Source organism: Heterodontus francisci, chromosome 7 (genome assembly GCF_036365525.1).
Source record: "Heterodontus francisci isolate sHetFra1 chromosome 7, sHetFra1.hap1, whole genome shotgun sequence".
Classification (NCBI taxonomy): Eukaryota; Metazoa; Chordata; class Chondrichthyes; order Heterodontiformes; family Heterodontidae; genus Heterodontus; species Heterodontus francisci.
Genome location: NC_090377.1, coordinates 58,721,003 through 58,744,917, shown reverse-complemented (window position 1 = coordinate 58,744,917; position 23,915 = coordinate 58,721,003). Strand labels below are relative to the sequence as shown.

Below are 23,915 nucleotides of genomic sequence, written 5' to 3'. Positions count from 1 at the left end.
CAGCCAAAGTATTTGTGGCTTGTCCAGTTAAGTTTCTGACCAATACTGATGTCCAAGATGTTGGTGGGAGTTAGACAATGGTAATGTCATTGAATATCAAGGGGGATGGTTAGACTCTCCATTATTGGAAATGGTCATTGCCTGGACCTTTTGTGATACAAATGTTGCTTGAAGTGGGAGAACATGAAGAGGGGGAAAAAACTAGCAGAATATTTGAGGAACTGTACAACTTTGCAAGATGGCTCACACTGTTGTGGTACTAAGCCATACACACCAAGAAGCTGCCATATGTAATCTGATTTCTCCATATTTACTTGGGTAATCTTGAGGTCAGCAGCATGGTATCACATTTGGCCTCTGCCTGCTAGATAGAGGCAGGGAAACAGGAACATAGGAATTGCAGGACAGAAAAAGACCAAAGCCCATCGCCACCTTTTATCATCCCGATCGGGTAAATGTCATTGACAAATTGTTGCCATCTATACATCAAGTGGTCTACAACAGACTGAGATTCAGCACAAGGAAAATTCTAATGGTGGGATGCTCTGGGAATCATGGGTCCAAAGTCACCACCTTACCAAGCATGCTATGCTTACCACGTCATTTCTCAAATTACGCACATACTATATCCTAAAATCTTAGTTTCTGAGAAAACTATATAATTTTTCATTTGAATGAATGAACACTAACTGCTTCCACCAGCTCCATAGATCAATGAAACTGTTTGCACAAATTAGTTTACTCTAAGTGCAAGTCATGTCCTCTGATTCTGTTTTGGATAAGGTAAAATTGCTTGTCATGATTTATATTATCTAGAATTCTAAAAGTAGCAATCATATCACCACTAACTGTGCAAATGGATTTCAATGGAGGCAAAATTAGGTCACTCATTTTGGACCTAAAGTTTAGAACCGGGTACTTTCTAAATGGTGAAAAGCTAGAACCAGCAGAGACCCAAAAGAGACTTGGGAATTCTGGTACATAGATTAAAATGTCATGAACAGGTACAGAAAATGATCAAAAAGGCAAATGGAATGCTGGCCTTTATATTGAGTACCAGAAAGCAAGGGGGTAGAAGTCATGCTTCAGCTATACAAAGCCCTAGTTAGACCACACCTTAGGAATATATAATGGTCTTTGAGGCAGTGCAGCCTTTTTTAAAAAAAAAACTTAGTTATTTAGCACCTTTCAAGACCACCGGACATCTGTTTTACAGATGATGAAGTACTTTCTTTTTTGAAGTCATTACTGGTATAATGCATGAAGTGTGACAGCCTGTATGCACACAGCAAACTCCCACAAACAGCAATGTGGTAATAGTCATATAATCTGGCTGTGATATTGATTGAGGGATAAATATTGGCTAGGACATCATTGATAACGCCACTGCTCTTCAATCGTGCCAAGGGATCTTTAACATCCACCCAAGCAAGCAAATGGGGCCTTGGTTTGAACTCAACTGAAAGACTGCACCTCCCAGAATGATACTTAAACTCCAAGTGTTAAATTTTAACACTACACAAACTAGAGTTGTTTTCCCTGGAATTTAGAAGGTTTGGGGTGATATGATCGAAGTGTTTGGTTTGGAACTCTTGTCTGAAAATGGCAAATGATGTTAAATTAATTGTAAACTTTAAATCTGAGCGATAGATTTTTCTTAACAGATATTGAAGGATATGGGAAAAAGACAGATGTCAGCTACTCATTGAACCAGCTCGTGGAGCTAAATGGCCTGCTCCTGTTCCTAGAAAGGTTCCTAACTATCAATTTCGATCAACTAGCTTCTCAATCCTAATCCACATTTAGTGACCCTGCTGGGTGCACATGTTGATGTCATGTGATGACACTAATGGGCTCAGCATCACTTCCCCCTAATACATGTAATTTTAAACTCTCAGGGGTTCACAGTGCTGCTGCATCACCCACTGCAGTTCAGTTGTAATATGCATCTGCAGCCACATCACATGACTTCTGCATTCAGCTAATTATCCTAAAGTCAGGATGGAGGATGCAGGGGAGAAGTTATGTGGCTGGAACACCTAGCTGTATGCCATCGGAAAGGCTAGCTGATCAGAGCAAACCATCAGGAAAGGAACTGGTCTTAAATCTGAATCCTTTCCTGATGTTGCTGTCCATACTGTGAGTGGATAATAGATGGCTTTTGCAGATACTGTTTAAAACACATTGGATAAAATAAAACTGATGTTTTTTCTTCCCATAGCTAACTGTTAAAAACAAAAATACATTTCATGTCAAGTGTGACTGTGTAGTCATGAAAACATGCTATATCGAATAATGATTTTTAATCCACCAACTGGAAAATGGAATTTTTTTTTAAAGAAACAAATAAAAGGTGACTATACTAGCAGCTAAAGATGTCCACCCCAATTAGCATCACTACTCTACATTCCAATGCATTGAGGTGGAGATGGATTGTCTGCACAGACCTATGATGATCAATGACCTGCAGAAACTGAGTAAACTACCTATCATGTTCCCATCAGCAAGGCATCAAAGCCATCACTTAAATTTTGAACAGTTTGAGATGAACCACTCAAACCTAATCACTTGACCAATGGAACCTGGTTGTGAGAAGGGAATTCCTCGACATGGACTGATGAACCAGACAAGCAGCTAGATACTAACAGAAGACCCAAGTGGGGTCCCTCCTTTTTTTTTTCTCTCTTTCCTTCCCCCCCCCCCCTCTAATCCACCTTGCAAGCTTCGAACCCTGACTGTTGACCATGACTACCTAAGCATATCCCTGCTGCAGTCTCCTAGAAGGTAATCAGCCACATTGCTGTCTCCAGAAGAACCACCAAATCAGCCATCCACATCTTCAAATCAGGACCACTAAATTCAGCCTGAAGCCAGCTGAGTCACCAACCTCCACAGACTGTATACCCCTTTTATTTCTCTGCACTCTAATTTGACCAATATATCCTTCCCCACTCTAACCTGTGTTTGTGAGAGTTGCAGCATGTTTATTATTTTACTTAGATTGGTTTAAAGTACAATAAAGTTAACCTTTTTTGTTAAACTCAAGAAAACTTGTCCAATTGGTTCTTTTTATGATCAGTGTACATGACTATGCACTTGATGTACAATTCTACAACAAAGGGCCAAATAGATATTCTAGATACGCAACAAGCACTATGCCACAAATTATGTACTCCTCTGCCGACTTAAGTTTTTAAAATTATGATGTTTTTGAATTATGTTTCCCTGAAGCAACTTGAGACACTTTCCTCAGTTAAAAGCTCTAGATAAATGCAAAATGAAGACACAAAAATATATGCGTTTACATAAATCAGCATTTGGACCCTATCTGCTTATCCACTTTCACATTTGAAAATCAGGACAATTGTGAACAGTTATCTATCTGCATAGCTTCCCTGCTCAGTTTAATTTGCTCTTGCTACAGCACCAGATGGCATCAATTCTTAGCAATGGATGCCAAGAAAATCAGGGTGAAGTTGAAAGAACTATTTTTGACTTACCAAAGTGATGCAAAACTTGTTACTCATAATACCCACTTTGCTTGGAGGAAGAGGTAAATTTGGATATCTTGTAATATTCACACAACTGTCAGCTGTGTGAATTACCACAGTAAAGGCACCACTGCCAAAAGTTGGAGGAAAAACAAATGTTACTCCAACACGAGTTTGGGCGGCGCAGAGGTTAGCACCGCAGCCTCTCAGCTCCAGCGACCCGGGTTCAATTCCGGGTACTGCCTGTGTGGAGTTTGCGTGGGTTTCCTCCGGGTGCTCCGGTTTCCTCCCACATGCCAAAGACTTGCAGGTTGATAGGTAAATTGGCCATTAGAAATTGCCCCTAGTATAGGTAGGTGGTAGGGAAATATATAGGGATAGGTGGGGATGTGATAGGAATATGGGATTAGTATAAATGGGTGGTTGATGGTCGGCACAGACTCAGTGGGCCGAAGGGCCTGTTTCAGTGCTGTATCTCTAAACTAAACTAAACGAGACAAAACTGACATTTACTTGGTTCCATTACTCTTTGCAGGCAAGTAATATGTGACTACTTTTATAGGCACGCACACAGATCTGTTAGTTTTAATATCACAGTTTGAAACATGCTGATCTTAATACTGACTGCAGTCACATCAAATCGGGACTTTTAGCTGGCTTGTTTACTTTAGGTGCTTGCTATAAAATGTTTCAATTCACCATGTTTTATCTGGTGTTCTTTCCCAGGGCAAGGAACTAGACCCTGCAAAGTTGTATTGAATGCTCTTCTACAACTTCAGTTTCACATTTAAATTACCTGCAACCCTTCCAAAATAAATTATTTGGGAAAAGCAGCAATAGCGATTACTCCAACGTTGTTGAAAGGACACACTCCAGACCTCCCTCTGGCAATTTTTTTGAATCCCTCTTTGCTGCAATTAAGTGATTGAATGTTGGTTATACACCTAAAATTCAAGTTATAATAAGCCTGCTAACTTGCGCTGAACCAGTCTTCAAGGTTGATTTTGAATTGTCAGCCTTTTGGAGGCTCTTTTTTTTTAAGTTGTTGCTCCAGTCAGGTTTTCTATTGCTGCTTATATGCACTCCCATGTTAAGTTTGGCCAAGGTACTGGAAGGCTACCTTGACCTCTGAATTGTATTCCAACACAAGTTACTCCATTTGAGTGTATTTAAGAAAGCAAGTGATCTGTACAACAGTGATAACTGATTTTCCTTCATACCTTCTGTGAGCTATATAAGTGTGCTGGCTCCATCTAGTGACAAATATTAATAGGTCAGTGATCTAATTATTTTTCCTTTGGCTGATAGTTTAAGTTCATTTTGTTTCATTCATGGTATGATTTACATTTTTTTTTTTAAATGTCAACTATAGTTACTTCTACAGCTAGCCATCTGATCTTTCGCTATTCACCATTTTGTTCTTTCATTTTTTTCCCCCTGTTATGACCATACTGTGAGCTTATAGTGTACATGTGTGGCAACTCCAAAAAAAAACAAACTGGTCTGTGAATGGAGGAGGCAGGTGAAGGCAATGGTGCTGGTGATTGGAGAGGAGTGAAGAGTTGGTTTAAATCTTAAATGGCAGAGTGGGTGGAAATATTTCCCAGCTGCAAAGAGTAGAGCAAGCTCCTGGGGCTAGGCAATTGACATGTGGACAGATCCAATGGGTTCAAATGATGAAGAGGAGGTGGATATAGCTGGACAACAAGAAACTAAATAACATAGATTTAAATTTTAGTTTTACTTCAACTAAAATTCTTACCTTCCTTTAGCTTAACCGATACCAACTTGGCTGCTGTCAAAAATATTTTAGCTGCTCCACACTGACACCTGGTAGCCAGAGCCAGCAATAGCGCAGTTTTTTGGGAGCATTAACTAAATATACTACAATGGGATTATTTGAGTTGTCATGGTATGTTAAATGGCACTTTTTTTTTTCCCCCCCCAATCATTTGTGTAACATTATGCTTACAATGCCAGCAATTGACAGAATTTGGAGACCACTCACCATTTTTAACATAGATGGTTCAGTAATCTTAATGAATAAAAGTATGGTACATACCAATGATTTTAACACCTATTGTATTAATGCTAGAGTATGATTTACAGTTCCTGTCCAGATTAAGCAGACTTCCTGTGCTATGATTTTTGCATCCTATCTTTATTTTGTAATAGCAAAATCCAATTTCAACATTTGCCTATCTTGTAATTGCAGATCTCCATACATGAGATAATACTGTGCCTCTCTCACCCAGGCAGCATCATGGTTTATATTACTCCACTAGTAAGCCACAGGCCTTGCTGAAAATTCACAAAACGCAAGTTCAAGTCCCACCATGGCAGTGTGAATTCAATTTTTTTTTTAACAAGTAAAAAATGACTGAAGCTTTCGGACTGTTACAATAACAACAGGTTACTTAGCAGTTGGCAGGAAAAAAGACAGAGGCACAAGGGAAGAGCCAACTGTGTAACAGCCCTGACAATCAAATTTTTCTGTAGCACCTGTGGAAGAGCCTGTCACTCTAGAATTGGCCTTTATAGCCACTCCAGGCGCTGCTCCACACACCACTGCCCACCGCCAGGCGCTTACCCATTGTCTCTCGAGATAAGGAGGCTAAAGAAGAAAAAAAAACTATACAAGATAAGAGATCATAGTGTTGGGGGTAATATATTAGCATAGATAGAGGATTGGCTAACTGGAAACAGTCGGGATAAATGGGTCATTTTCAGGTTGGCAAACTAACTAGTGGAGTGCTACAGCGATCAGTACTGAGGCCTCAACTATTTACAATCTATATTAATGACTTGGATGAAGGGACTGAGTGTATTGTAGTCAAATTTGCTGACTATACAAAGATACTTAGGAAAGCACGTTGTGAGGAAGACAGTCTGCAAAGGGATACTGATTGGTTGTGAGTGGGCAAAATTTTGCAGCTGGAGTATAATGAGGTTGTTGACTTTACTAAGAATAGAAAAGCAAAATATTGTTTAAATGGAGAGACTGTAGAATTCTATAGTACAGAGGGATCTGGCTGTCTTTGTACATGAATCACAACATTAGCATGCAGGTTCAGCAAGTAATTAGGAAGGCAAATGGGATGTTGGCTTTTATTGCAAGTATAAAAATACGGAAGTCTTGCGACAATTGTATGGGGCACTGGTGAGACCATACCAAGAGCACTGCATACAGTTTGGTCTCCTTACTTAAGGAGGGATATACTTGCATTTGAGGCACTTCAGTGAAGGTTTGCTCAGTGGATTCTGGGGATGAAGGGGTTGTCCTATGAAGAAAGGCTAAGCAGGAAGGGCCTATACCTACTTGAGTTTAGAAGAATGAGGTGATCTTATTGAAACATTAAGATTCTGAGGGGGATTGACAGGGTAGTTGCTGAGAGGATGTTTCCCTTCATTGGGAATCTAGAACTAGGAGGCACTTTCAAAGTAAGAGGTCTCCCATTTGAGTGGAGATGAAGAGGAATTTCTTCTGAGTGGTTAATCTTGGGAATTCTCTACCCCCAGAAAGCAGTGAAGGCTGGGTAATTGAATATAGTCAAAGCTGCATTATACAGATTTTTAATCTACAAGGGAGTCAAAGGTTATGGGGGCCAGGCATAAAACTGGAGATCAGCCATGATCTTACCAAGAGGCAAAGCAGGCTGAAGGAGCCAACTCGTGCTCCTATTTTGTACGTTCTTATGTAATCCTGCAACATCGCCATCAAATTACGACTCAACAAAAGCGCACCCAGCCCAGATCTTCTCACCAACATCCAGGCACTGGAATAAAAGCAAAATACTGCAGATGTTGGAAATCTGAAATAAAAACAAGAAATGCTGGAACCACTTAGGAGGTCTGGCAGCATCTGTGGAAAGAGCACAGTTAACGTTTCGGGTCAGTGACCCTTCTTCGGAACTGGCACTGGAAGCAACGACAGGAGACCTTTACCTGCGGCAGGCACCGAATCATACCTAGCAGCCAAAGTCCGTGCATCCTTCATTACCATCTGTACTTATGTCCTATCACACAAGGTGTTACAACCAAGGTGGGAGTAATGCACTGTTCATTCAGTCCCCTACTCCACAGGTCTACTCCCACCTGCTGAAAAATAGCCACATTAAACACTTTATTTATCCCCAAGAATAAAGCACACCAAACCAAATTTCTTTAAACAACAAAATTAGCTATTTATTAATAAAATTAAGTTTTAAATGATGGGATAAATATGTATGAAAAGATTTTATAACTTTTCTTCCTAACCCACATGCACACATACACTCAAAAAGCAACAGTTCACCAGTTTTAAAAGGATGTTTTGAGTTGCAATGGTTTCTTATGAATAATAAAATAATTAATTGTCACAGTCTGGTAGGATATTTCTGGATTGGTGAAGTATCCCCGAGTTGAAGAGTCAGATGCCATGCCAAATCTCTCCAGATGTGTTTGATGAACAGTCTGTGATGGCTAGGCGTTGACGGCAATTCATATGCAGTAGGCGTCACACAGATCTTTCAACAAAAGTGTAGCAACAAGTCTACTTGGATTTGCAAGTAGCAGTCTAACAGTAGAAACGTGAGATTTCAAGATCTCCCAAAAACACAAAAGGCAACAGGAATCACTCTTGAGGCAGAGATTTTCCAGCGACTGGAGACAATAGGAATTTTGCTACCGTTAACAATGCGGGGCCTCTCAGCGAAGGAGCCTTTCTCCACAGAGCAGCAACTCCTCTCCAGGGGTCTCTTTCTCTCTCCAGGCGGAACACAGCCCCAACTCAAATGTAAGATTGCTTTATAACAAGAAAGACAAGCCTTCCTTTCAGGGAGAGGACATTTTCTGGTCTGCAAACACAGGTCTCCAGCAGCAACTGGCATTTCAACCCAAAAGTGAAACTAAACTTTCACAACTGAGTCACAAGACAGTCATAAATCTTTCTGGTGGCTTGGATACAAGTTTTACAGCCTGCACTACAAACATCAAGTGTCAGCATTCAGTGATCACAGCAAACCCCCTTCTCCTAGATTTTAGCAGCACACCGACTGCTTACTTTAAAAAAAAACTCTTGTGACAATGTTAGGACAGACCCACCAGGGATGGGGATCTAATACTATACATTCAGGTGGAAGTGGCCCTGGGAGTCCTCAACATTAGCTCCAAAACCCATAAAACCTTAAGGTGTGAGACAAAGAAAGTGCCTAACGATTACTGCCTAGCATCCTCCGTCAGTACTGCTCCATGTTGAACACCACTTGGAGGAAGCACTGAGAGTAGCAAGGGCACAGAATGTACGCTGGGCAGGAGACTTCAATGTCCATTACCAAGTGTAGCTCGGTAGCACCACTACTGACTGAGTCCAAAAGGACATAGCTGCCAGACTGGGTCTGCGGTAGGTGGTGAGGGAGCCAAGAGAGGAAAACATACTTGACCTCGTCCTCACCAATCTACCTGCCGCAGATGCATCTGTCCATGACAGTATTGGTAGGAGTGACCACCGTACAGTCCTTGTGGAGACCAAGTCCTGTCCTCACATTGAGAATACCCTCCCTCATGTTTTGTAGCACTACCACCGTGTTCATGGGATAGATTTAGAACCGATCCAGCAATGCAAAACTGGGCATCCATGAGGCGCAATGGGCTATCAGCAGTGCAGCAATGTATTCATCCACAATCTGTAACCTCGTGGCCCGGGATATCCCCCACTCTACCATTACCAACAAGGTGAGGATCAACCCTGGTTCAATAAAGAGTGCAGGAGGGTATGCCAGGAGCAGCACCAGGCATATCTCAAAATGAGGTGTCAACCTGGTGAGACTACAAGCCAGGACTACTTGCATGCCAAACAGCAAAAGCAGCATGCGATAGACAGAGCTAAGCGATCCCACAACCAACGGATCAGATCAAAGCTCTGCCAGTCCTGTCGTGAATGGTGGTCGACAATTAAACAACTAACTGGAGGAGGTGGCTCCACAAATATCCCCATCGTCAATGATGGGGGAGCCCAGCACATCAGTGCGAAAGATAAGGCTGAAGCATTTGCAACAATCTTCAGCCAGAAGTGCCGAGTGGATGATTCAATTCGGCCTCCTCCTGAATTCCCCAGCGTCACAGATGCCAGTCTTCAGCTAATTTGATTCACTCTGCGTGATATCAAGAAATGACTGAAGGCATTGGATACTGCAAAGGCTATAGGCCCTGACAAAATTCCAGCAAAAGTACTGAAGACATGTACTCCAGAACTAGCTGTGCCCCTCACCAAGCAATTCCGGTACAGCTACAACAGTGGTATTGACCTGTCAATGTGCAAAATTGCCCAGGTATGTCCTATACACAAAATGCAGGTCAAATCCAACCTGGTCAATTACTGCCCCGTCAGTCCACTCTCAATCATCAGTAAAGTGATGGAAGGTGTCGTCGACAGTGCTATCAAGTGGCACTTGCTTAGCAATAACCTGCTCAGTGGCGCTCAGTTTGGGTTCCGCCAGGGCCACTCAGCACCTGACCTCATAACAGTCTTGGTCCAAAGATGGACAAAAGAGCTGAACTCAAGAGGTGAGATGAGAGTGACTGCCCTTGACATCAAGGCAGCATTTGACTGAGTATGGCATAAAAGAGCCGCAGCAAAACTGCAGTCAATGGGAATCAGGGGGAAACTCTCCGCTGGTTGGAGTCGTATCTAGCGCAAAGGAAGACGGTTGTGGTTGTTGGAGGTCAATCATCTCAGCTTCAGGACATCACTGCAGGCGTTCCTCAGGGTAGTGTCCCAGGCCCAACCATCTACAGCTGCTTCATCAATGACCTTCCTTCAATCATAAGGTCAGAAGCGGCAATGTTCAACACCATTCGCGACTCCTCAGATACTGAAGCAGTCCGTGTAGAAATGCAGCAAGACCTGGACATTATCTAGGCTTGGGCTGAGAAGTGGCAAGTAACATTCGTGCCACACAAGTGCCAGGCAATGACCATCTCCAACAAGAGAGAATCTAACCATCTCCCCTTGACATTCAACGGCATTACGATTACTGAATCCCCCACTATCAACATCCTGGGGGTTACCATTGACCAGAAACTGAACTGGAGTAGCCATAAAAATACCGTGGCTACAAGAGCAGGTCAGTGACTCGGAATCCTGTGGCGAGTAACTCATCTCCTAACTCCCCAAAGCCTGTCCACCATTTACAAGGCACAAGTCAGAAGTGTACTCTCCACTTGCCTGGTTGGGTGCAGCTCCAACAACACTCAAGAAGCTTGACACCATCCTGGACAAAGCAGCCCGCTTGATTGGCACCCCATTTACAAACATTCACTCTCTTCATCACCGATGCACAGTGGCAGCAGTGTGTACCATTTACAAGAGCATTGCAGGAACGCACCAAGGCTCCTTCGACAACACCTTCCAAACCTGCGACCTCTACCACCTAGAAGGACAAAGGTAGCAGTTGCATGGTAACACGACCACCTGCAAGTTCCCCTCCAAGCCACACACTATCCTGACTTGGACCTATATTGCCGTTCCTTCACTGTCGCTGGGAGCACTGTGGGTGTACCTACCCCACATGGACTGCAGCGGTTCAAGAAGACAGCTCACCACCACCTTCTCAAAGGAAATTGGGGATGGGCAATAAATGCTGTCCTTGTCAGCAATGCCCATACCTCATGAACGAATAAAAAAAAAGCTGTGGTTGTTAGAGTTCACCACTGACTGCAAACTTAAATGAACCAGCTTCATGAATGCCATGACTACTATATCAGGTCAAAGTCTGGGTATTCTGTGGCTCCAACACCACCTTCTATGCCTCCTGCCTAGACTACCAAAAGAATCAATGTCTTCCCGCCCTTATCCTTTCCTCCTCTCTGCGACTTCTTCCCCTACCCCGATCAACTCGAGCACCGGTACTTCACCACCTTTTCCATTGTTCTCTTCCTTCTTCTTTCACAAATCCAAACTACTCTGGTATGAAGGCCTTCCCATCCCTCTCCCCTTCTATCCTCCCATTTTATTAAAATAGAATCTGTCATCAGATTCAACACAAGGAAACAAAAGGGTTCATGCTAATTAAACCACAAAGACTTGTTCAAACAAAACATTCCAGACCAGGCATAAAGGACAAGCCATCATAGAACTATAGAAAAGTTATGGCACAGAGGGTGGCCATTCGGCCTATCGTGTCTGCATCGGCTGACAAAAAAACTAGCCACCCAATCTAATCCCACCTTCCAGCACCTGGTCCATATTCTTGCAAGTTACAGCACTTCAGGTGCATGTCCAGGTACTTTTTAAATGATTTGAGGGTTTCTGCCTCTATTACCAATCCGGGCAGTGAATTCCAGACACGCTCTGGATGAAAATGTTTTTCCTCATGCCCCCTCTAATCCTTCTACCAATCACCTTGAATCTGTGGCCCGTGGTAACAGAGCCCTCCACTACAGGAAACAGGTCCTTCCTGTCTACTCTATCTGGGCACCTCATAATTTTGTACACCTCGATTAAGTCACCCCTCAGCCTCCTTTGTTCTAAGGAAAACAACCCTAGCCGATCCAATCTTTACTCATAGCCGCAACTTTCAAGCTCTGACTACATTCTCGTAAACCTCCTCTGTACTCTCTCCAGAGCAATTATATCCTTGCTGTAATGCGGTGACCAGAACCGTACGCAATACTCCAGCTGTGGCGTAACCAGCATTTTATACAGTTCCAGTATTACATCCCTGCTTTTATATTCTATACCTCAGCCAATAAAAGAAAGCATTCCATATGCCTTCTTCATCACTTTATCTACCTGTCCTGTCACCTTCAGGGACCTGTGGACATGCACTCCAAGTTCTCTCACTTCTTCTACCCCTCTCAATATCCTCCTGTTGATTGTGTATTCCCTTCTTTGTGCGTCTTCCCAAATGCATTACCTCACACTTCTCCGGAGTGAATTCAGTTTGTCACTTTTCCGCCCACTCAACCAAACCATTGATATCATTTTGGCGTCCAGCTATCCTCTTCACTATCAACTACACAGACAATTTTTGTGGTATCTGCAAATTTCCCAATCATGCCTCCCACATTTAAGTCCAAATCATTAATATATACCACAAACAGCAAGGGACCCAACACTGATCCCTGTGGAACGCCACTGGAAACCACTTTCCATTCGCAAAAACATCCGTCGACCACTACCCTTTATTTCCTGTCACTGAGCCAATTTTGGATCCAACTTGCCACATTCCCCTGTATCCCAGGAGCTTTTTTTTCTGACCAGTCTGCCATGTGGGACCTTGTCAAATTCCTTACTAACATCCATGTAGACAACATCCACTGCACTCCTCTCATCAATTCTCCTTCCTCAAAAAATTCAATTAAGTTAGGAATACCCGACCTGCCCTGAACAAATCCATGCTGACTATCCCTGATTAATCCGTACCTTTCCAAGTGGCAGTTTATCCTATCTCTCAGAATTGATTCTAATAACTTACCCACCACCGAAGTCAGACTGACCAGCCTATAATTATTTGGCCTATCGCTTGCACCCTTTTTAAACAATGGTACACCGTTCGCAGACCTCCAATCCTCTTGTACCTTGCATGTATCTGGTGAGGATTTGAAGATGATCCTCAGAGCATCCGTTATTTCCTCTGTGGTTTCCTTTAACAACTTGGGATACAATCCATCCACCCCTGGTGATTTATCCACTTTCAAAGATGTCAGATCCTCTAGTACTTCCTCTCTCATTATGCTTATTGTATCTAATATTTCACACTCCTCTTTTACTACAATGTCTGCATCATCCCTCTCATTTGTTAAGACAGAGACAAAAAACTCATTAAGAACCCTCAGCACATATTCTGCATCCACGCACAAGTTCCCTTGTACATCTGATAGGCCCCACCCTTTCCCTAGTTATCCTCTTGCTCTTAACATACTGATAAATATCTTTGGGTTTTCCTTCATTTTACCTGCCAATAATGTTTCATGACCTCTCTTTGCTTTCATAATTTCCTTTTTCAATTCACCCCTGCACTTTCTATACTCCTCTACACTTTCTAAAGTGTTAAGTTTTTGTGACCGTCATAAGCTTTCTTTTTCTGCTTTATCTTACCCTGTATGCTTCTAGATAACCAGGGGGCTCTAGATTTGGCCGTACCATACTTTATCTTTGTGGGGACATGTCGACACTGTGCCTGTAGAATCTTGCTTTTGAATGCCTCCCACTGGTTTGCCAATGATTTTCCTTCAAGTAGCTGTATCCAGTCCACTTTTTGCCAGATCACCTCGCAGCTTTGTAAAATTAGCATTTCATCAAGACCACAGGCCTGGAGGTGGCTCATTGAAGGGTTATAAATACATCCGGCCTCATCTGGTGGTCATGGTACACATTGGTACAAACGACATAGGTAAAATAAAAAGGATGAGGTCCTAAAAGCAGAATATAGGGAGCTAGGAAGTAAGTTGAAAAGTAGGACCTCAAAGGTAGTGATCTCAAGATTACTACTAGTGCCATGTGCTAGTCAGATTAGAAACAGCAGGATATATTGGATGAATACGTGGCTGAAAAGGTGGTGTGAGGGGGAGGGTTTTAGATTCCTGGGGCATTGGGACCAGTTCTGGGGGAGGTGGGACCAGTACAAACTGGACGGGTTACATTTGGGCAGGACCTGGACTGATGTCCGAGGGGGAGTATTTGCTAGAGTGGTTGGGGAGGGTTTAAACTAAAATGGCAGGGGGGTGGGAACCTTTGCAAGGAGTCAGAGGAGGGGGAAATCAAAGACAAGAACAAAAGACAGTAAGGGGAATAAGAAAAGTGACAGGCAGAGAAAACAAGGGCCAGAATCAAACAGGGCCACAGTGAAAAATAGTGGGAAGGGGACAAGTAATGTTAAAAAGATGAGTCTTAAGGCTTTGTGCCCTAATGCGCGGAGCATTCGCAATAAAGTGGATGAATTAATCACGCAAATAGATGTAAACGGGTATGATATAGTTGGGATTACGGAGATATGGCTGCAAGGTGATCAGGGATGGGAAATGAACATCCAGGGATATTCAGTATTTAGGAAGGACAGACAAAAAGTAAAAGGTGGTGGAGTTGCATTGCTGGTTAAAGAGGAAATTAACACAATAGTGAGGAAAGATATTAGCTCTGACAATGTGGAATCTGCATATAGACTGGGCAAATCAAATTAGTCACAATACCATAGAGGAGGAATTCTTGGAGTGTATACGGGATGGTTTTCTGGAGCAATACGTTGAGGAACCAACCAGAGAACAGGCCATCCTAGACTGTGTATTGTGTAATGAGAGAGGAATAATTGACAATGTAGTGGTGCAAGACCCCTTGGGGACAAGCGACTATAATATGATCGAATTCTTTATCACGATGGAGTGTGACGTAGTTGATTCTGAGACAAGGGTCCTGAATCTTAGTAAAGGAAACTACGAAGGTATGAGGTGTGATTTGGCCATGACGGATTGGGAAATGTTACTTAAAGGGATGACGGTGGATAGGTAATGGCAAACATTTAAAGAGCGCATGGATGAACTGCAACAATTGTTTATCCCTGTCTGGTGCAAAAGTAAAACGGGAAAGGTAGCCAAACCATGGCATACAAGGAAAATGAGAGACAGCATTAGATCCAAGGAAGAGGCATATAAACTTGCCAGGAAAAACAACAGACCTGAGGATTGGGAGCAGTTTAGAATTCCACAAAGGAAGACCAAGGGATTGATTAAGAAGGGGAAAATAGAGTACGAGAGCAAGCCTCCGGAGAACATAAAAACTGACTGTAAAAGTTTCTATAGGTATGTGAAGAGAAAAAGATTGGTGAAGACAAATGTAGGCCCCTTACAGTCAGAAACAGGGGAATTTATTATGGGGAATAAAGAAATGGCTGACCAACTAAATGCATACTTTGGTTCTGTCTTCACAAAGGAGGACACAAATATCATACCAGAAATGTTGGGGAACACAGCGCTTAGTGAGAGAGAGGAACTGAAGGAAATCAGTATTAGTAGAGAAATGGTGTTGGGGAAATTGATGGGATTGAAGGCCGATAAATCCCCAGGGCCTGATGGTATGCATCCCAGAGTACTTAAGGAAGTGGCCCTTGAAATAGTGGATGCATTGGTGGTCATCTTCCAAGATTCTATAGACTCTGGAACAGTTCCTACAGATTGGAGGGTAGCTAATGTAACCCCACTATTTAAAAAGTGAGGTAGAGAGAAAGCAGAGAATTATAGACCAGTCAGCCTGACGTTGGTAGTGGGGAAAATTCTAGAGTCCATTATCAAAGATTTTATAGCAGAGCACTTGGAAAACAGTGGTAGAATCAGGCAGAATCAGCATGGAATTATGAAAGGGAAATCATGCTCGACATATCTACTAGAATTCTTCGAGGATGTAACTAGTAGAGTTGCTGAAGGGGAGCCAGTGGATGTGGTTTATTTGGACTTTCAGAAGGCTTTCGACAAAGTCCCACATAAGAGATTAGCATGACAATTAAAGCGCATGGGATTGGGGGTAATGTATTGCAATGGATAGAAAATTGGTTGGCAGACAGGAAACAAAGAGTAGGAATAAATGGGTCTTTTTTCCGAATGGCAGGCAGTGACTAGTGGGGTACCACAGGGATCGGTGCTAGGACCCCAGCTATTCACAATATACATTCATGATTTAGATGAGGGAACTAAATGTAATATCTCCAAATTTGCAGATGACACAAAACTGGGTTAGAGGGTGAGTTGTGAGGAGGATGCAGAGAGGCTTCAGGGTGATTTGGACAAGTTGAGTGAGTGGGCTAATGCATGGCAGATGCAGTATAATGTGGATACATGTGAGGTTATCCACTTTGGTAGCAAAAACAGGAAGGCAGATTATTATCTGAACGGCGATAAACAGAGAGGGGAATATGCAGGGAGACCTGGGTGTTCTCGTACACAAGTTGCTGAAGGTAAGCATGCAGCTGCAACAGGCGGTAAAAAAGGCAAATGGTATGTTGGCCTTCATAGCGAGAGGATTCGAGTACAGGAACAGGGATGCCTTGCTGCAATTATACAGGGCCTTGGTGAGGCCACACCTGGGATATTGTGTGCAGTTTTGGTTTTATCTGAGGAAGGATGTTCTTGCTATAGAGGGAGTGCAGCGAAGGTTTACCAGACTGATTCCTGGGATGGTGGGACTGACGTATGAGGAGAGATTGAGTCGGTTAGAATTATGTTCGCTGGAGTTCAGAAGAGTGAAGGGGGATCTCATAGAAACCTATAAAATTCTAACAGGACTTGACAGGGTAGATGCAGGAAGGATGTTCCTGATGGTGGGGGAGTCCAGAACCAGGGGTCATAGTCTAAAGATACAGTGCAAACCTTTCAGGACTGAGATGAGGAGAAATTTCTTCACCCAGAGAGTTGAGAGCCTGTGGAGTTCACTACCACTGAAAGCGGTTGAGGCCAAAACATTGTATGTTTTCAAGAAGGAGTTAGATCTCGCTCTTGGGTCTAAAGGGATCAAAGGGATGGGCGAAAGTGGGAACAGGCTATTGAGTTGAATGATCAGCCATGATTATAATGAATGGCGGAGCAGGCTCGAAGGGCCAAATGGCCTACTCCTGCTCCTATTTTCTATAAATCTGTGAGACCCCCTCTGGGAGCAAAGACCTGAGAAGCTTAGGAGTAAACAAGCATGGTGCTTCTTGGATTCAGAGATCACTGAGGGTACCAATATGTCTGTCTTAGGTGATAGATTTCAGCCCTTCTGGTATCAAACACAAGTGCCACTCAAGTTGGTCAATAGAATTGATGTGGTTTATTTGAACAATAAGGATGCAGAATAGTATTTTTGACAATAACGTGCTCAGTTCTTAGTTTAGTTTTGGTTATTTTAGTAGTCCTTGTAATCATGAGTTTAATTGAAGGTGCAGGAGTTTTTTTGACTAGTTTACGTGAGATTGCATCTGTAAAATCAGGAAGTGCATCTCTGACTGAAAAGCTTCAAAGTTGAGTGTATAGATGTACCATTGTGTCAGATGTGGCTCAGTCGGTAGCATTCTTGCCTCTGAGTCAAAAGATTGTGTGTTCAAGTCTCATTCCAAGACACAAATCAGGGTTTAGAGTGCAGTTCTAAGGGGGTGCTGCACCACTGGAGTTGCTATCTTTCTGATGAGAGGTTAAACAGAGGCCCCATTTGCTCTCTCAGATTGATGTAAAAGTTCCCATAATACTACCTTGAAGAGCAGCAGGGGGTTAACACTGATGTCATGACCAAAATTTATCCCTCAATCAACATTCTTATGTTGATGTTTGTGGGAACTTTCTGTGCACAAATTGGCTGCAGCACTTCCTACATTACAATGGTGGCTATACTTCATTGACTGTAAAGCACTTTGGGATGTGCTGAGGTCATGAAAGGAATTCAATGTTTTTTTCAGAAAGTATTTGATAAAGTGTCTTACAACACTGGTTAGAAAAATTCAAGTATAGGGTACAACAGGAAAGGTCGCAATATGGATAGAAAGTTATGTAATGGATAGGAAACAAATAAGTGCAAGTGGTATACCCCACTTTTGTTCTTGCACATATTTGTACAGATAATTCATATGTAGGTAACTGAATTTCAAAAAGGTGTTGATGACACAAAGTTAGAGGCTTGGCACACAGTGAGGACTGCAAAAGACATCAGGAAGGCAAACAGGTTAGCGGAATGGAAAAACAGGTGGTGAAGTTAATACATTTTGGAAAAACAAGAAATAGGAGTACACATTCACTGGAAAAAAAACATTGGAAGTTGGGGATGAACAGCGATGTGGGGCTTCAAATACATAATTCCCTGAAAGTGAGAGTTCGTATGGATACAAAGCCACAGCATTTGGATTTTAAAAATAAAGGTATTGTTACGACCAGGTGAGAAAGGTGTCTCGGGGTCTTTTGCTGTCTTTACCTGGTCTTATTCTAACGGTTTAATTTTAAACACACTGTGTTTGGAGCTACACTTTTTGTGAATCCTTGTTCACAGTTTCCAATTATAAAGCAAAGAAATAAGCACGAACAGGCTTTCTTCAGTTTAAAGAAGAAAAGTGAAATTTATTAAACCTTAAACTTAAACTCTAATACAGTTAACACCTACGGATATATGACGCGCTCGTGCTAGCATGCACAAGCGATACACACATGCAAATAGGGACAGAAAAGAGAAGATAAGATAAGTAGAACAGTTTGAGGCAATATCTTGCTACTGTTTCTCGAGCTCACTGGAGTCCTTGATTGAAGGTATGGTCTTGTGTTTCACTGGGGCCCAGTATTCTTTGTAAACCTTGTTCATGTAGGAGATTTTTCTCTGAGTTTACGTGTCTGCAATAGTTTAAGTTCCCTGAGAGATGAGCAGGGAGGAAAGGTCTTCTCAATCCAGGAGTTTTCGCAGTTCCAATCCTTTGTTGGAAGTTCAAATCTCAACAGCCAGCTAGTCTTGTGACTAAATCTGGTCTGACCACTTCTTCTGTGTATTGGGGAAGCAACGACTTTTGTTCCAACACTGCTAGTACTGTGCAAATGTCCTTCCGTTCAGGGGCTTGTAATTTTAAGTTTTAATGTTCATGTGGTGAAATAATGTGTGCCTCAGTCTTGGCAGGTGGGGGCTTTGCCTGACCGTATTGAGTACAAGACAGAAGAAATAATGATGAACTTATACAAAACATTGGTTTGGGCACACGTAGGGTGCTGTGTGCAATTTTAAGCAACAGATCGTAGGAATGGCATTAAAGCCATAGATCATGTACAGCATGGATTCACCAAGATGATACCAGGACTGGGAAAGTGTAGTTATGAGAAGAGACCGACTATTTCCACTGCAGAAGAGTCGAACGGAAAATTTAAGAGGAATTTAAAATTATGATGTGATCTGATGGGATGAAATGAGAAAGATTATTTCCTCTAGTTACAGTCAGTGGCAAGGGATCATCAATTTAAAATTATCACTGCAAGAGTGAGGAGATGGTTAGGAAAACATTTTTATGCAAAGTTGTTGGAACATGGTATGCTTTGCCAAAGGGAGTGACTGAAGTGAAGGCCATTGCTTCTTTTAAAGGAATATTGCATAAATATTTAAAGAGGATGATAAAAGACTATGGCGAAAAACTAGACAAGACCTTTGGGTTTCTCTGCCAAAGAGCGTTATTCTGTACCACACTCGAGTCAACTGAGCTAACAGATCCCCAAATCACTTCACAGCCAATTAATTCTGTTTAAAATGCAGCAGCTAAATTTGTGTACAATAGGATCTCTCAAATTTCAGAACCTGAAATGTTTCTTCAGTTTGTCACGAATGTGCTCCATGTCCTTCATGAAAGCATTCTATTTATCAGCTTGTGTACTTAGTAACCACACAGATGGCCAGCAGCCTGGGCTCCAAAAGATAGCCTTTATTGCCAAGGGGCCACTTAATACTTTCACTTGTGGGCACAATAGGTTGCTTTAAAATGAAAGCTTTACGATAGCTGCATGGGAAGTAAGCATTGACCCACATATTGTGGTGCTGATGGTGTCAGATGAGCTATATAAATCTTTTCCAATTAAGACAGATAGTTGCTTGCATTCTTTGAGGAAGCATGTAGGCTACATGTATGCAATCCATAATCTCCCTCTAACCATTCCTGAATCATGCTGCTGCATATAAATGCACAACCCTCTCATGCTGCACTCAGTTATTCAGAGAACATTAAGACTTAAAATGCTAATAAGAAAATAATGTATACTCTCAGTTAAGCCAATATAGGGCCATAAGTGTCAGTAAAAACACTTGCGAATGGTGTACACTTGCTGTTAAAACACCTTACTTACAGTGTCATGATTTTCAGTCACACAATTTAACACTGAAACTAGCTAATGCCAACATCTATACTGTGAATCTGTGTAAACATTTAAAGTGGAAAGACCCTATCGCAGCAGGTCAACTTTTCACTGACAGTTTACTAACCAGTCAAGTCATTCAAAAATATCCTGTGACTACATTTTTCCCCTCAGAAATTAAAGCATTACATGTTTTAAACATCAACGTTATATATTTCACAATAACATGATTAAATTTATCGATTTTTTTTGTGTACATCAATACCTTAATTGAAGATCTTACTCAAAGGCCTCAGCCTCTCCCAGAAGTCTGAGCTTGCACTTCATAATTTTGTTTGGAATAGTGACTTGACAGCTGAAGGCTGATCAGTTTTTCAATGTGCATCACTAACATTTAACTTACACCAGTGATAGAATGCTTTTCTCAGTCTCGAACAATATTTATTCAGCTTGTTTCTTCCAAAACTTTTTGATAATAAAAGCAGCTAGTGGACAAATATCTAATGTTTTCTTCAGATAAAATTTATACTTTGCATTTTTAAAGCAAACAGAAAATGTCTAACTATGGGTGTTGCTGCTATTTGGAGATGTGAATATTATAATTACAGTCACCTACCTCTGTGAGAGAGAGAGGGGGAGAGCACAAGTGAAAGAGAACAGAGGGAATGTGTGAGGGAGAGATAGAAGGATAAAGAAAACACGTGAGAAATTGCTGAGGACATTTGAAAAGTCACACACCAGTGTTAGGATTCACCTTCTCATCTCTCTTCCCCCCACCCCCTCCCACAAACACCGTGTTATCAGGCCCACACCGCCCTTCTTCACTCAATTCTGACAGACACCAGGAGTCCATCACTAAGCCAAACCTACATTCCACTGTTCCAAGGTCCTGCTAAAATTCCCAGTTCCTCCCTCAATAAAAATGGCAGACCAAAGATTTCCAGCATGGTGCCAAACTGTAGTAGTACACTGCATTGCTGCCTAACTCCACTTCCACATCAGCTCTGCCAGAGGGCAGGTTTATCTCTTCACCCACCCCAAAACACACTATGAAACTTCAGACTGTCCCCCCACAATGTTACAAAGTCCAGGACTGGTGCCAAATGTGCTTAACCCCACTCTCCATCACTGCTGAATATCAGGGTTTGAATTTGGCTTCTATCCCACCAGTTATGTCAGTGCCTATCAGCCCTGACTATATCAGTGTAGGTGAGCTAAATGTGAGGGTACCTCATTTGTACGAAGCTGATCAGCATACATCTCAGTACCCTGGCGCCTGCTACCATTTCAAGGGAAAAGGAGGCAGCTTTCTCCAATCTGAGAAATTAATTTTCTCGCCTTTTATAGGGGAGCTGTTAATAAACATTTATTTTTCCAAATTACTTTTTCTTCAGAGGGCCAAGCCACTTCCTTGTCCTGAATCCCCACCACCTCCCACTCCCTCAGAGGAGTCCATTTGTGCCTTTCTGGAGGCCAGTGCACATTACTTCACAGGGAATCATGTTGGCAATGGTCAGATCTTCCACCCAGACAGGGGCCCTGGAAACACCCAAAGATGGCTCAGACTGGTGTCTGAGTCCTGGCCCATTTCTGGAATCTTGACAGAGTTACAGCAGAAATGCACTGGAAAGCCCATCCAAATTCCAGACATGGAACTTTAACTCCAGCGGATACACCTTGCGCACTACTTTGTTGTGTATTCCCAACTTGAAAATTAGTAAGGGATAAAGATTAAATATTTAGGTATGTGTGCCATTCATTCAATTTTCTCAATCATAAAGAGTCTTGGAATTTGATCCCTAATGTACAAGTAAAAATCCCAGAATGTTGTTTAGTCAAAACAAAATTCGACTTATTCAGTAACTGCACATCAGTAGTCCTGATGGTTTCTCCTATGTGGTATGAACATCCCTACTGTTACAGGATATTATATCCTCTGACTCACAATTAGCACATGCCTGGGAGATTTGCAAGTGCTCATAAATCATTCTCAGCAATTGTCATCGGAATCCCTTGATTAGCTTAAAGCCTTCAACTCAGTCCCTGTATCAATTATTATCTATTTAAAAGTTACATCTGTTGGCGCACACACTGTTGAAAGCATGAGTGCAATAACAGCACAAATCAGTTCTATTTTCAAACACAAAACAAACCCACTCATGCAAGCCTAATGCAGCTGCTCCACACTATATTTATTAACCCATCCTACACCTAAATGCAGATTAGTTCCTACTCATAACACAACATTTCCTTCCCAAACCACCCAACAGCTAATGTAAAGACAAAACCATCATTGGCCCAATAATTCTACTAGCATATTTGGTTGAAGCAGAAATTCAACAGCTCCAGACTTCTACTTTTATGTTTTTGCTTTGTTTATATTTCTTTCTATTTGTTTTTGTTGTTTTGAAGATGCTGTTTATTTCAGGTTTGAGCAAGTGTTGCAAGTTCAAGGAGTGTTTTTCTCAAACATTTGAGAAATTACTTTATTCAAAATAGATATTCTTCTTAAATTGTTACTTAATGAGCTTGAGGAAAACTCAAAATTCTGCAAACAGAATAGAGATGTACATTTCAATACTACCATGTCCCTCTTGCAAAGGGCCTTACCTACATTATGTACTGGAATACTGCCCACAGTAAGCATGGCCTTGCTGGCAGGTTTCTGCTTGTGCAAGTTTTAAACACAATACGAACTAAGAATGAAAGCATTCCACAAACAACTTAATGTTCATTCAAGTATTAAAGACTGGGAATTGACATTACGATTCGTGAAAGATTTCCTACAGCTAGTACTGTATGTGTTCCACTTGGAATGTGGGACATGCTTTACAATACATGTACCTCACGCAGATGACTCTAAGCTGACATTTTTCCATCCATTCCAGGAAGACGATGAATTTTGGACATCTTTTCAATACCTTTAGAATGGGGTCACCAATGGCCAGGACCCTCTCCTGCACTGTATAAATCACAGGAAAAGACCCCTGTCCAGTTTGCATTCTGAGAAGTACCCCATCTTCAAAGTAATGATGTTATGATCAGGTGAGGAAGAGTCAAAAAGCTTCCCTCTTTTCCCTCTCCTTGCTTGACTGCATCAGGTTCAGTTCTTTTTGAAGAGGATATGCTTGACAATTCAGTGAGTGTTTAACTGTTTACAAGCAGTGATCATAAAAAGAACCAACCGGATAGGTTTTCTTGAGTTTAACAAAGAAAGAGGTGAGCTTTATTGCATTTCAACCGATCTAAGTAAAATAATAAAACACAGTCCGACTTTCTCACACGCACACACAAAAACAGGTTAGAGTGGGGAAGGCTAGACTGGACAAATTAGAGTCCAGAGAAATAAAAGGTGTATACAGTCTGTGGTGGTTGGTGATTCGGCTGGCTTCAGGCTGGATTCGGTGGTTCTATGACTTTCCTTTGGTGTCTTAACGCTTCTGATTTGAAGATGTGGACAGCTGATTTGGTGGTTCTCCTGGAGACAGTAGTGCGGCTAATTTCCTTCAAGGAGTCTCTGTCTGCAGCAAGGATATACCTGGGCGGTTATGGTCAACAGACAGGGTTTGAAGCTTGCAAGGTGGATTGGCGAGAGGGGAAAGGAGGGGGGGAACC

General features: G+C 42.0%; 1 protein-coding gene across 4 annotated transcripts in view; it reads right to left on the bottom strand.

Annotated features, from left to right (window-relative positions):
* The window catches only part of LOC137372007 (RNA-binding motif, single-stranded-interacting protein 1-like), a 511,784-nt gene that overhangs the window by 464,361 nt on the left and 23,508 nt on the right, over window positions 1-23,915 (bottom strand). The window lies entirely within an intron of this gene.